Source organism: Lissotriton helveticus, chromosome 8 (genome assembly GCF_964261635.1).
Source record: "Lissotriton helveticus chromosome 8, aLisHel1.1, whole genome shotgun sequence".
NCBI lineage: Eukaryota > Metazoa > Chordata > Amphibia > Caudata > Salamandridae > Lissotriton > Lissotriton helveticus.
In genome coordinates this window covers 598,508,482-598,520,704 of record NC_136069.1, presented here as the reverse complement: position 1 = coordinate 598,520,704, position 12,223 = coordinate 598,508,482, and the positions used below count along the sequence as shown (strand labels likewise).

At 49.2% G+C, this 12,223-nt stretch overlaps 1 protein-coding gene across 1 annotated transcript in view; it reads right to left on the bottom strand.

Moving 5' to 3' along the window:
* BORA (BORA aurora kinase A activator) overlaps positions 1-12,223 on the bottom strand; it is a 411,259-nt gene that overhangs the window by 266,674 nt on the left and 132,362 nt on the right.

The following is a 12,223-nucleotide window of genomic DNA, read 5'->3' as shown; positions in this document are numbered from 1 at the left end:
GTAGGGCATGGAGCTCCCCACATTTCAGTCTGTCGGTCGTGTACCCTATTTCATGGAGGTTCCGTCCCGCTATCCAGTAGGAAAGCCACTGGAGTTGGCCTGCATAGTAATATCCCCGGAAATCTGGAGCTCCCATCCCGCCCGCTCTGGACCCCAGCTGTAGCTTTCTCAGTCCTATCCGTCGTCTGCCCGTCCCTCAAATCAGAGTAGTTAGCAGAGAGTTAAGGGCGTCGAAGATGGATTGCGGTAAAAACACTGGGATATTCACAAAGAAATATAATAGTCTAGGGAGCATCACTATCTTGGAGAGTGCAATTCTGCCCGCAACGGATAAGGGTAACGTCGTCCAGAACCCTACGGAGGCCCGAAGTTTTGCCACGGCCTTCTTGACATTTCCCTCTATCTGATTCTCCAGGTGACGGTAAACCTATACCCCCAGGTACTTAAATGTGTCCGGTGCGATCGGAAGGACTGCAGCGCCAAACCTCAGTACCCCGGGGTCTGGGGTATCTCTGAAATAGAAGCCAGTGGACTTCTCAGGGTTAATAGTGAGGCCCTATATAACAGAAAATCTCTCAAAAATGCCATACACTGGGCCGTGATCAGCCTCCAAGTCCCTTAGGAACAACATGATGTCATCCGCGTAAATGGAAAGAAGGTGCAGAGTGCCACCACTTAGTATCCCCCTGTGTTCCATCGTAGCTCTTAGGGCTATGGCCAGGGGTTCCAGAGCCAGCACGAATAACAGCGGCGACAGCGGGCATCCGTGCCACGGTAGATTGTGTATGTTCCCGAAATATGCCGTCCCGTTCGTGCACTGGCCGTGGGGACGGTATAGAGCAATCTAATCCATGCTATGAGGGAGGCCGGAATTCCGAACTTCTCCAGAGTCGAGAACATGAACGGCCAGGCTAGAGAGTCAAAGGCCTGGCGAAGGTCCAAGGCTATGCAGCCCGCCTTAGGGAGGTCAGGGCTGGCAGATGCCACAAGGGCGTGCAACCTACGTATATTTATTGAGGTGCTTCTGCAGGGCAGGAACCCGCATTGGTCCCTGTGAACCAGCGTTGGGAGGTGTTGTTGTAGTCGTCGGGCTATTACCTTACTAAGAATTTTATATTCCGTCGCTAACATGGACAACGGTCTATAGTTTGCCAAGTCCAAGTTGTCCCTCCCGGGTTTCGGCAGGGAGATCACCAGTGCCTGCATCGTGGTTTCAGGCAGATGGCCCTCAGTCAGCGCCTCTCGGTAAACTCTCTCCAGTACCGGCACCAGGGTGTCCGAGTAAGTCGCATAAAATTCCACCAGGAGGCCATCCATGCCTGGTGTCTTGTTGCGGTTTAGCGACTTGATAGCCGTCTGGATTTCGTGTCACGTTATGGGGCCCTCGAGATCCCTCTGGGCATCTGCTGGCAAAACAGGGAAGGGGAGGTCGGTCAGGAAGGCTGTGATCTGGTCAGCCTCTACTTCTTCCGGCTGAGCATATAAGGCAGCCAGGTGGTCGTAAAATGCTTGATTAAGGTCAGTTTGTGTACCTACTACCCTCCCGTCCCGTGTCCGTATCCTAGTTATCACCGGGATGTCTAGATGTTCCCGCACCAGGCGAGCCAGTAGCGCTCCCGATCTATCTGCCTCGGCGTGCTGTCGGCGCAGATATTCCTTATGGTCTATGACTCGCAGTGTTTCGAGCGTGACAGCATGCTCTATATTCACTAGCCGCAGAGCGTCTCGTTTAGCAGGGTCTATCCCTCCTCAGTTTGCAAGACCTTCAGTCTGTCCTCTATGCCCTAAAGCTTCCGATAGGTTTCCTGCCGGGCTACCACTAACTGTTTAATCGATGCACCCCGAATCACCGCCTTCATGGCGTCCCAGACCACCAGGTTCGAGGAGGCAGTGTCCCAGTTCTCTAAAAAGTATTTATCCAGCGTCTCACATACGGACGCACGGGTGGGCCCATCCTCCAAGAGGAGCGGATCTAGCCGCCAGGTGGGAACCGGGGTCGGAACTCTGCCCCAACGAAGGGCGAACGTCAGGGGTCTGTGGTCTGAGAAGGTTTTTGCGAGGTATTCGGGACTGTCGGTTCTAGCTATCAGGCCCTCAGAGCATAGAAACCTGTCTATCCTGGTGTGGAGCGCATGTGTGTATGAGTAATGGGAATATTCTCTACTCTCTAGGTAAGATGCCCTCCAGACATCCCTCAAGCCCCAGCCAGTCGCCCATGTGCAGAATACTTCCGTCAATTTGGAGACCCCCGCCATTTGCAAGGGGGGGTGTGACCGGTCTTTATCAACATCCATGACCATATTCCAGTCCCCGCCCAATATCCAGGGAACATCCGTCCAGTCTGCCAAAGCCAGACTCACCTTCTGCAAAAATTTGTCTTGCTCGTAGTTCGGTGCATACACACATCCAAGCACTACTGCAGAGTTATCTAGTGTGCCCCTCACTAAGACATACCGCCCCTGATCATCCACTCTCCTGTCCGCCTCGAGAAAGGGTGATCCAGATTGTCGCCCCCCTAGAGAATGCAGAGTACGTTGTGGACAGAATCACACCCCTTCATTTCTTCCTCATCTTGCCGGCTTCAGAAGCCATGAGATGTGATTCTTGGAGGAACGCAATCTGCGTGTGGTGACGCGGTAGGAATGCATGTATCCTGTGTCGCTTCTGGACCGACCCCAGCCCTCTCACATTCCAGGTCGTAATGTGATATTTCCCCACTACCTCAGCCATGGTCACATTTGTACCTGACAAGCATCTGCACCCGCCAACCGGTTCGTACCCCACATAATTGCCACCCGGAGACTACCCTCCCCCCCTCCCAAAAAACTAAAAAGAACACTAACGGCGCAGCTCAAAAACCAGGCTGTGCCCAACAATGTAAGAAAATAGAAAAGGAGTAGAAATCTTGTGCGTTCGCCATTGGGGGGGGGGGGGGGGGTGGTCGAGCGCCATCACGTTCTGTACCTGCTACTCAGTGAGCGCCGCCGGCTCTACGGCTGCCGTCATGGGGCCACGTTACCAATAAGTAAAGGGGAAAACGATATGTAAGTCGCCCGTGTGTCAGCTACCCACTACCTGTGTTTCAACCACACCAAAAGGACATAGCATTAGGATAAGTACCATAGTAGGCTGTGGTCCCCACGTGCGTTACCCCTGCCTCCCTCCACAAAGTAATCTTAGCAATCATACAATAGTCAATCAGGGTAAGCAGGAAATACAATACGGTTCTCGGGCTTGTCAGCTGCCGCCAGTTTGGCCATCTCCACCGCAATTGTCCATCAGGTCGTCTGCCGTGCCAGGCGTGACATTAGGGAACAGCAATACACTGAGGTCCGAGTGAACCGTGCTGTCCTCTGAATCTGTTAGGATCTTCTGGGAGTCTTCCCGAAACGACCCTGCTACCTCCAAGGTGTCCCGTTGTGTCTCCTTCTGTTATGTCTTCGACGGGCCCCGGCTCCTTCCATTCCGTCGTGGCTTGGGGGCCTCTGCTCCGCCCCCGTCTCGAGACCGTCTTGATTGTCCAGCATCAGACGCCTGCGAGGGTCCCCGGCTGCCATCGATGCCCATCACCTCCAGCCATTCCTCAGCGTCGGCGGGGCTCTCGAAAAAATTGTGTTTTCCTGTCGTGCATGATTTTCAGGCAAGCCGGGAAGAGCAGGGCATACTTGAGATTAGCGGATTGCAGTTTTTTCTTCACGTCCAGGAAGGAGGATCGGCGCTTTTGGACCCTGTTGGTATAGTCCGGGTATAGGGAGATCTTGTGGTTCTCATATTGGATAAAGGATTTTTCACGGGCCTTCTGCAGCAGGATGTCCCGGTCTCAGTAGTTCAGAATTCTCACTATCAGCGGGCGTGGGGGCCGTCCGGGGTCTGGCCTGCCCGTCGGGATCCTGTGTGCCCTTTCCACGCAGAAGTGGGGGGAGAGTCCTTCCTCCGCTATGTATTCTCGGAACCATTGTTCCATGAAGTCCGCCGCCCGGGGGCCCTCACATCGCTCCGGAAGGCCTATGACGCGGATGTTGCGGCGATTACGTCCCTCCACGTCCTCCACCCGGTCCAGTAGAGTGGCCATCTGGGTCTGCAGTTTACTTAGGGAGGACGTGTGTTCCGCCACCGTCGGCATGATCTCGGCGATGGATACGCCCTGTTCCTTGACCTTGTCCGCCAGTTTGCCATGGTCCGCCCGTAGGAGGGACAGGTTCGTCGTCAGGGTGCCCATCTGCTGCTCCAACACCGCTCTGGAGTCCCTGATTTCCTTCAGGATAATGTCCAATTTATCCATGGGGGGTTCCTCCGTCCCAATCTGTGGCGGTGCCCCTTCGTCTGCTAAAGGTGGCATCGTGGTGGCCGTCGGCTGTTCTCCAGAGTTCTCCGGTTGTTTCGCCTCCTTATGGACCATTAGTACAATGAGCGTCGGCCCCGAAGTATAGTAGTATGTTGAGTCTATCGCAGCTGGCCCGCTTAATTGGCTGTGACCAACTCTCCGGATAAGTTCAGTTTCAGCAGTACCACATAAGGAGTTAATCCAGTTGGAGGTCCTCGGGTCAGGTTCCCACCGGGTGAAGGATTCGTCGTGGCCCCCGCACGGTCTCCCGCCAGGCTGTGCAGCCCCTATGCTTCGCTGTCAACAAACCGCCCACGAGGATGGGGGGGGGGGGGTGGGGTGGGGGGGCCTCCCGGCCGAGATCGCCACTAGTGTCTACCACCGGCCGCGCTAGGCGGCGTCCACTTTCTTCCAGTGCGCTGCCCCCTCTCCCCAGGGGGCGAGCCGAGCCCCCCAGGCCTGCGTGGCAAGTCCACAACTAGTTCTCCGCTCTCCTCCGTTGAGCGCCTCCGGTGGTCTCCCAGTTCAGGGGGGGGGGGGGGGGTCAGAGAGGTTCCAGGTCCAGGGGGGTAAGCGCACCGATGGGGGGCGCCCTCTCTCCCCCTCTCAATTAGCACGGCAGTCTCCCTCACGTTGTTGGGGCCTCCCAGGTGCCCCGCGGCTCAGTCGCACCGGCAGCAGCGCCCGGCTCGCGCCTCCTTTCCGCGCTCCGAAACCCCCGGGGGGAGGGGGGACACCTCTGATGTATCTCGGTGGCGTCCCGGGCACTCCCTGATCTCCACGCGACCACAACTGGGGCCCTCCGGTACTTGCGGTGGCAGGAGACCCAGCTCAGACTGCCACGCTATTCACTGTGGGTCCCGGCTTCTCAGGGCCCACCTCTGCCGAGGGCCCACCTCTGCCGAGGGCCTCACCGCCGCAGCCTCCGCCCCACGGGCCGTTTCTCCGCACTTTCACCCACCGCAAGGGAGGCAGGGGATATGTGCTCGCCTCCGGTCAGTTTGGTAGCTTTTTCAAATGCCCCCAGGGTAATTTTGCTAAACAAACAGGATAGCCAGACAGATTTATTTTCAGATTTTTTTGATCACGCCCAGCCAATTAGTTCTGGAGGGTCATCTATTTTATTTTAGATTTTTTGTATTTTTAGAAAAACATAACACAATCTCATTTGTATATATCATCAAAAAGACAATCCGCAAACAGTGAAAATATACATATAAACAAGTGAAGTGTGCGATAATGTACAAGTGCTATACAGGTGCTTAAAAATAAGTATTGTCTATTGGTACAAGCGACACCAAAAACAGTAAATCAAATACCTAATAATCAATTCACATTAGAAACCAGTTCTTTATATTAAGTACAAATAGATAGGCAGACAACAGTTCAAAAATAATGCCTGCCTATCTGTCTAAGCCTAGGATAGGAAAAATAAATTAATGGCTTGCAAGACTAGGGAAAACGCTGTATAGATTTGAACAACCCTAGTGGCACCCTTGTTCTGTTTCCAAGGCTCAGGGTCATTTTGGCAGGATTGTGCCCCGATCGGCGCCGGAGCTCTAGCGGCGCACGTCCATGCGCTTAGCTAGCAAGCCACGCCCCCCCTTAGAAACAGTGTTAGCCTTAAACTGTAAGAGCGGTTGCTTTATAGTAAACACTTGCATCTCACTCACTCTTCTGGCTGATGCCACAGCTATCATTAAGGCTGCATTTCATGTTAGGAATGGGAGTTCTGCCTTGTGAATAGGTTTGAAAGGGCTCTTCATTAACTTCGATAGTACAGAGTTAAGTTGCCAGGTTGGCAGAGGCGCCTTTATCGGAAGGAATACTCTGAATAAAATAAAGTCTTTTATCAGTCAGTTAGACCATAACGAAGGTGACTCGGAAGTCCTCATGTAACTTGAAATGTACATCAAATCAAAGAAGAGTAAGCCAGGTCTTATCGAGACCTGTTCCGGAGGCAATAATATAGGATAAAACTCTAACCTTGGACACCAAAAGCAGAGGAGCTTCCATTTTGGTCGATCTGTTTTGTTAGCATTATTCACTCTGGCTCTCAAAAGGATATCTCTGGAGTCATGCGAGATATCTAAATGTCAAAGCTAATGGTATTCAAGAGTCAGGCCAATAAATGCAGAGAAGTTATGTTAGGATGAAGTACCTGCCTGCAGCTCATAGCTCATCAATAGCATATCCTTCCAAGGCTCCAGTTGAATGAGATTCTCCTCTGACAACGGTAGAAGTATAGTAAACGGCCATTGTCTAGGGCTCCATGGGGCAATCGGTATCATCATTCACGGTTTCCTCTTCATCTTTCTGAGGAGACAATGTATGAGAGGGATCAGGGGAAAAAAAACATACGCAAAGACCCCAGTCCATCTGATCGAAAGCTTATTCCCCACGACCCTTCGTGAGGTTTTCCAGCTTGCGTAAAACCACCATTTCCGATTCTCTTGAGATGCAAAATGATCTAGCTTTGGCTTGCCCCAATGTTGGAAGATTGTGTTCAGAATAGATTGATTTAGTTCTTAAGTGTGGGAGATCCCATTCTGAGATCTTGTGCCTCCTTGATGGTTTCGGTAGTGCATGCTGGTTGTGTTGCCTGTTCGTATCAACACTGAAGAACCTTTTCTTCTTGGCAAGAAAGCTTGCCTGGCAATTGAGATTGTTCTGAACTATAGGAGGTTTATGTGCATTTTTGATTGTGTTAGGGTCCATTTCCCATTCATCTGTAGTGCCTGCAAATAGGCCTCCCAACCTTTTAAGAGAAGCGTATTTTGAAATGAGATTTGGGAATTTGGGACAAGAACATGAACCCCAATGAGATGGTATGAGTTTATTCGCCAAGGAAGAGTTTTTATCATAGGTGGTGTAAATTAAGAGCCTTCTATCTGAACCTATTGTATGTCTAATCACTCCTGGAAGTGTCTCATCCTTACACGAGCACAAGGCATTAGTAAATTGGCTGATGACATCATGCCGAGAAGTGATTTAAGGGTTCTTTGATCAGCGCTGTGCAGCCTGTGATGGCAGTCTGGTTTCGGATGGCCAACCAGACATGCTGGCAAGTCTTCGGGAGCTAAGTATTTCTTATCGATTCTTGGTAGAACCACCGAGACCATGGCAGGAGTTTATGACCTTCATTCTTTTCTCCCAGATATAATCAAAAATTGGGATTGCCCTTACAGCTTTTCTAAGTTGTTCTTAAAAATCAAACAGAAAAAAATCTGGATTGCTGGATTGTTATTGGAAGTTGGAAACGTTTGGCCGCTCTCTCCATAAGAGTATGGAAACCACAGATCTCATATGGTGGGGAGTCAACCTTAAGTGGTGGAGGTGAAGGTGTCCCGATGAGATAATTTGTCCTAATCATTGGAAGCAAATTGATTATCTGTAAATTTTAACTTCCTCTCTATCATCAGAGAATGGATGACTATTCTTTTGGAGGCGGCATAGCAATATTTGACAAAGGGGTCCTTCTTGGAGTGGCAGGTTGTGGCATAGGTTCGAGTGATCTTGGCATAGGAGGTTGGGGCCACTTGGGCAACGTGAACCATGTAGGTTTGTGGAAGCATTTATAAAAGTCCTGCAACATGCCCTGTAGGTTTTGCACTAAAGCCACAGGAACCTGAAACATGTCCCTTGAAGTTGGAGGTGGAGCGATTTGGTGAAATTGCTCCACATATTGTCTAGGCTACACTATATATTCCGGCGTTTCATAGATGTGCTCATAATAGTCCAGTTCATCTTCTTGGTACTTGACATTAAGTTGTGAGGAACTATGAGCAGTACCAAATATCTAATAGACAATTTTGTGGCAGGAGGGGTGGGGGGTGGGGGGGGGGGGGGCGGTGGCTTGATGAAGTATGTTCTGGCCGTAACATTTATGTTGATTTGTCAATCCTCGATAGAGTCATCCACTGTATTGTCAACAAGATCCTCGTTCATGGAGGTTTAAGGCCTAACAGGTTTTTTCTTTTGTCTACAATTCTGTCGACTGTGTTTTTGCTGCCAGTTGTGCCATCAACAAGTTCTACCCCAACTGAGTTGGCACAGCTGTCGTCGACGAGACTCATTGCCAGTATAAACTTTGCAATGACTTGTTCTAAAAAGGATTTCTCAGGATATAATGCCAGGGCTAAAAAGGGTTTTGAAGGCTCTGATCTAATGACCTTGGAGGAGGTCTCGCTCTATAAGTGCTTTTTGAAGACTCATGGAGAGTCCATTTTATGGCTTTTCTGTGCACCTCCGGTGACCCTTGCCGCTGCCTATCCCTTTTCTTTGACCTTTTCTGTGTGGTAACTGAATACTCACAGTCTTCCTCATCAGAAATGAGTTGTTTTAGATTTAGGTTTCTGGAATCAAAATAACAGCCTCCCCTCCTTTTGAAAGTTTTAGATGAAAAGGTCAGACAGATTTGACAGTCCTCTACCTTATAGGCAGAATGAAGGCAATAGATCTACGCCTTGTGAAGGTCTTAGGAGTGCAGCATCTTCTTTCCACTAGTCCCACAAGGTCTGAAAAGTCCTTTTTTCAACGGTTCCAACATGTTAGTGCCAGGCGCTGAGAAATGAAACAGCAGAAATAATCTAGATGATCCAAAATCAAGATAGTAGCTGAAGAACTGAGCAGAGCTCAGAGAGACTCCCTTTCATCCGACGTGCAGTAGAACATCTGAGGGAAGATGCCTGTGCAGGAGTGTTTTACAGAGTGCCATCATCTGATTGGCTGGAGTTTGGTTCTTCATAAATGAGGTAGGTAGGTAGGCTATTAAAGTAACTGTCTTTAGCCATTAACAGCTATATATACTACTGGTTAGAAATGGGGGTCTCTAGTTGGCAGAGGTAGGTACCTTTGTCCAAAAAGGGACCCTTGCTTCCATTCAGGGTGAGGGGGATACACTTCTAAAAAAGCATTTGTGAACACATACAGTAATACAGTGAAAACACTACAAATTGACACCACACCAATTTAGAAAAATAGTAAATCTTTATGTAAACCAACAAGACCAAATACGATAAAAATTCGCCATACAATACTCTTGAAAAATAGTTATTGTGCAAAATAACCTTTAAATTGCAGGAAAATCAATAAAACACAGTTCTTCCGACTCGATAGCTCCTCTTGGGGCTACAGCGATGCTGAATACGACAGTCTAACAATTCCAGCAGACCACATCGATACAGGCCAGCTAGAGCGCCGACAGATCAGACACAGTACCTTTCCCGTTGCAACCAACACGTCGGTACGAGTCGGCCGAGACAAACGTCGCAGTCGTGTTGTGAAGCGGAACGTTGTGTCATGGGTGTCCTTACAAGGCGGTGCAGGCAGCGCTCTTTGACAGTCGGTGAGACCAGGGCTTGCATTAAAAGGTGAGACTGTGCTTGTGGCAGTGCTGGCAGGTCACGGTGCGGCGACTGTCGATGCTCCGATCGTGCAACGAAGTGTTGGGGAGTGCGGTGCCCACAGGACACAGTGTAGGCAGCGGATCGTTGATGGAGTCGGTGAGACCAGGGTTGCGTTGCGAAGAGAGGTATTTTTCTCAGCGGTGTTTTCAGGACACGGAATCCTGCAACGGACTTGATGACAGAGTCGGTTACACTTTTCTTCTACGGCAACGATCAGAGACTGTGCACACAGACATGGTGAGGTCTTTGCTGTTCCTGAGACCTCTAGAACAGGGGGCAAGCTCAGTTCAAACCCTTGGATATCTTTTCTTCAAGCGGAGGGGGGAGGGGGAACGCAAGCAGCAAAGTCCCCTTCTCCTTTCCTTGGCAGCAAGCAGCCACTGCAGGCCAACCCCAGAGAGCAAACAGCAAAGGGAAATATTCCTCCTCAGCTTCTCCGGCACGTCTCCTTGGCAAAGGTTCCTCTTGATTTCCCAGAAGTGATCTAAAAGTCTAGGCCCCACTTTTTTTACACACAACTCCTTTGTTCTCTGAAGGCAGAGTGTCTGTACCCAGCCAAAACCAGTTCTGTCCTCACTGGTGCAGCTTTGTGGCAGGAGGTGGAGACAGTATTGTTAAAGGCAGACCAGGACCACTCAGGTGAAAAGGAAATCTTCTCCCCCACCCTTAAATGCAGCCCAGGTCTATTCAGCCCAGACCGACTCTGGAGCCACTGCCCCTCTCCAGCCCCAGTCATCCATAGGCCAGACATACAATACACAAACCTAGCAGAGGCACACTGGACGGTTAGGCAAGAAAATACCTACTTTCTAAAACTGGTATTTTCAAACACAGAATGTAAAAATCACCCTCATTAAAGATGCACTTTAAACATTATGAGTTCAGGCATATTAAACTTCATTTTCCTACCTTGTTCCCAGGGCCAGTTATGTTTATAAGAGGTTATAAACAAGCTCCCTATTCTGTCCTATGGGATCAGATAGCCTTGCAACAGTGATAACGAAAGTGGCAGTATTTCACTATCAGGACATGCCACACACACATCAGGGCTTGTCCTACCTTTCACATAGACTGCACCCTGCCCAAAGAGATACCTTGGGCCTACCTTAGGGGTGGCTAATATGCAGAAAGGGAAGGTTTAGGGACTGGCAAGTGTGTGCACTTTGATACAGCAGTCGCAGACTGCACACAGGCTCTACAATGGCGGGCCAGAGTTATATTTTACAGGCTGCTTCTGTGGGTGGCACAATCAGTGCTGCAGCCCACTAGCAGCATATGATGTACAGGCCATTGGAACATCAGTGCACTATACTAGGGACTGGCAAGTAAATCAAATATGCACATCATGGAAACAATAATATATAACATTTTACAAAGGGAGCACTTGCACCTTGGCACTGAACAGCAGTGGCAAAGTGGCCAAAGCATCTAGACACAGCACAAACACAGGAGGCAAAGGCAAAACATTCAGGAGAGACCCACGCCGATAGTGCCAGGTCTAACACTACTTCTACTCCCACCTCAACAACGGGAGAATAATTCAAGCATGTGAATCTATGAAAGATACAATAAAAGTAGCAAAATCCTCTTTTGCATCAGGCAGCAATAGTGTTTATTGCATTTTTGCAATGTGATAAATCTAAAGGTCTAATGACCTGTTGCTCTTATCAGAATATTCAGGGGTATAGCAATTGAAGGAATAAAAAACATTTTTCATACCCAATTAGGCCAGTAGAAAAACTCGGGAAGCCTTTTAGTGCCCCTCACCTATGCTTCACCATTGTCTTTTCGCCTCATCCAGGTTCTCCTTCTCATTTTGACTAAGAAGCACTTCAAGATGAACTCTAAAGGAAAGGTCTAATATGAGCAGCATGTAACAGCTGAAAGGACTCGCCTCTCTTGATAAATGGTGTAGCCTACAATACTGAGCAAGCAGTTGGGCTCTCTCTCAGTTTCATGAGGTATCAGACCTGGCTAACACAAGTACTGAGCAACGGTGACCCTCAAAAGAGCACAGCTTGACCTATAAGGGAATAGTTTTAGGACAAGACTTCTTTTACTTTTTCAGAGGCTTGGCTCCAAGAGCCTTATCTACTCAGTGATCTAAGCGGGTTTTGTTATGATCTGCAGTAGAAGCACTTCTCCACAGTGCAATTATTTTTTGATCTGGTTTTAAAGTCATCAAGTACCACAGGCTCACAAGTATTGAGCCTCAGTTGTAGGTACTTCTAGGTATTCCAAGGTTTTAAAAAAAAGTTTTTGTACCTTGGACAGCAGCCTCAGGGCAGCACATTCCACAATGTGGAAAAGACAACTTCAACACTTTCTTAAAATACTTTAAGCATTTTCAACTTTACTCAAAATATTCCAGGACTGAAGTTACATAGTAAATATGCCCAGTGATATATATATATATATTTTTAAGGAAAGAAACAGTCCCTCCATTTTCATCACATCAGTGAAATTTATTCTACAGGACTGCAGTAGGCAC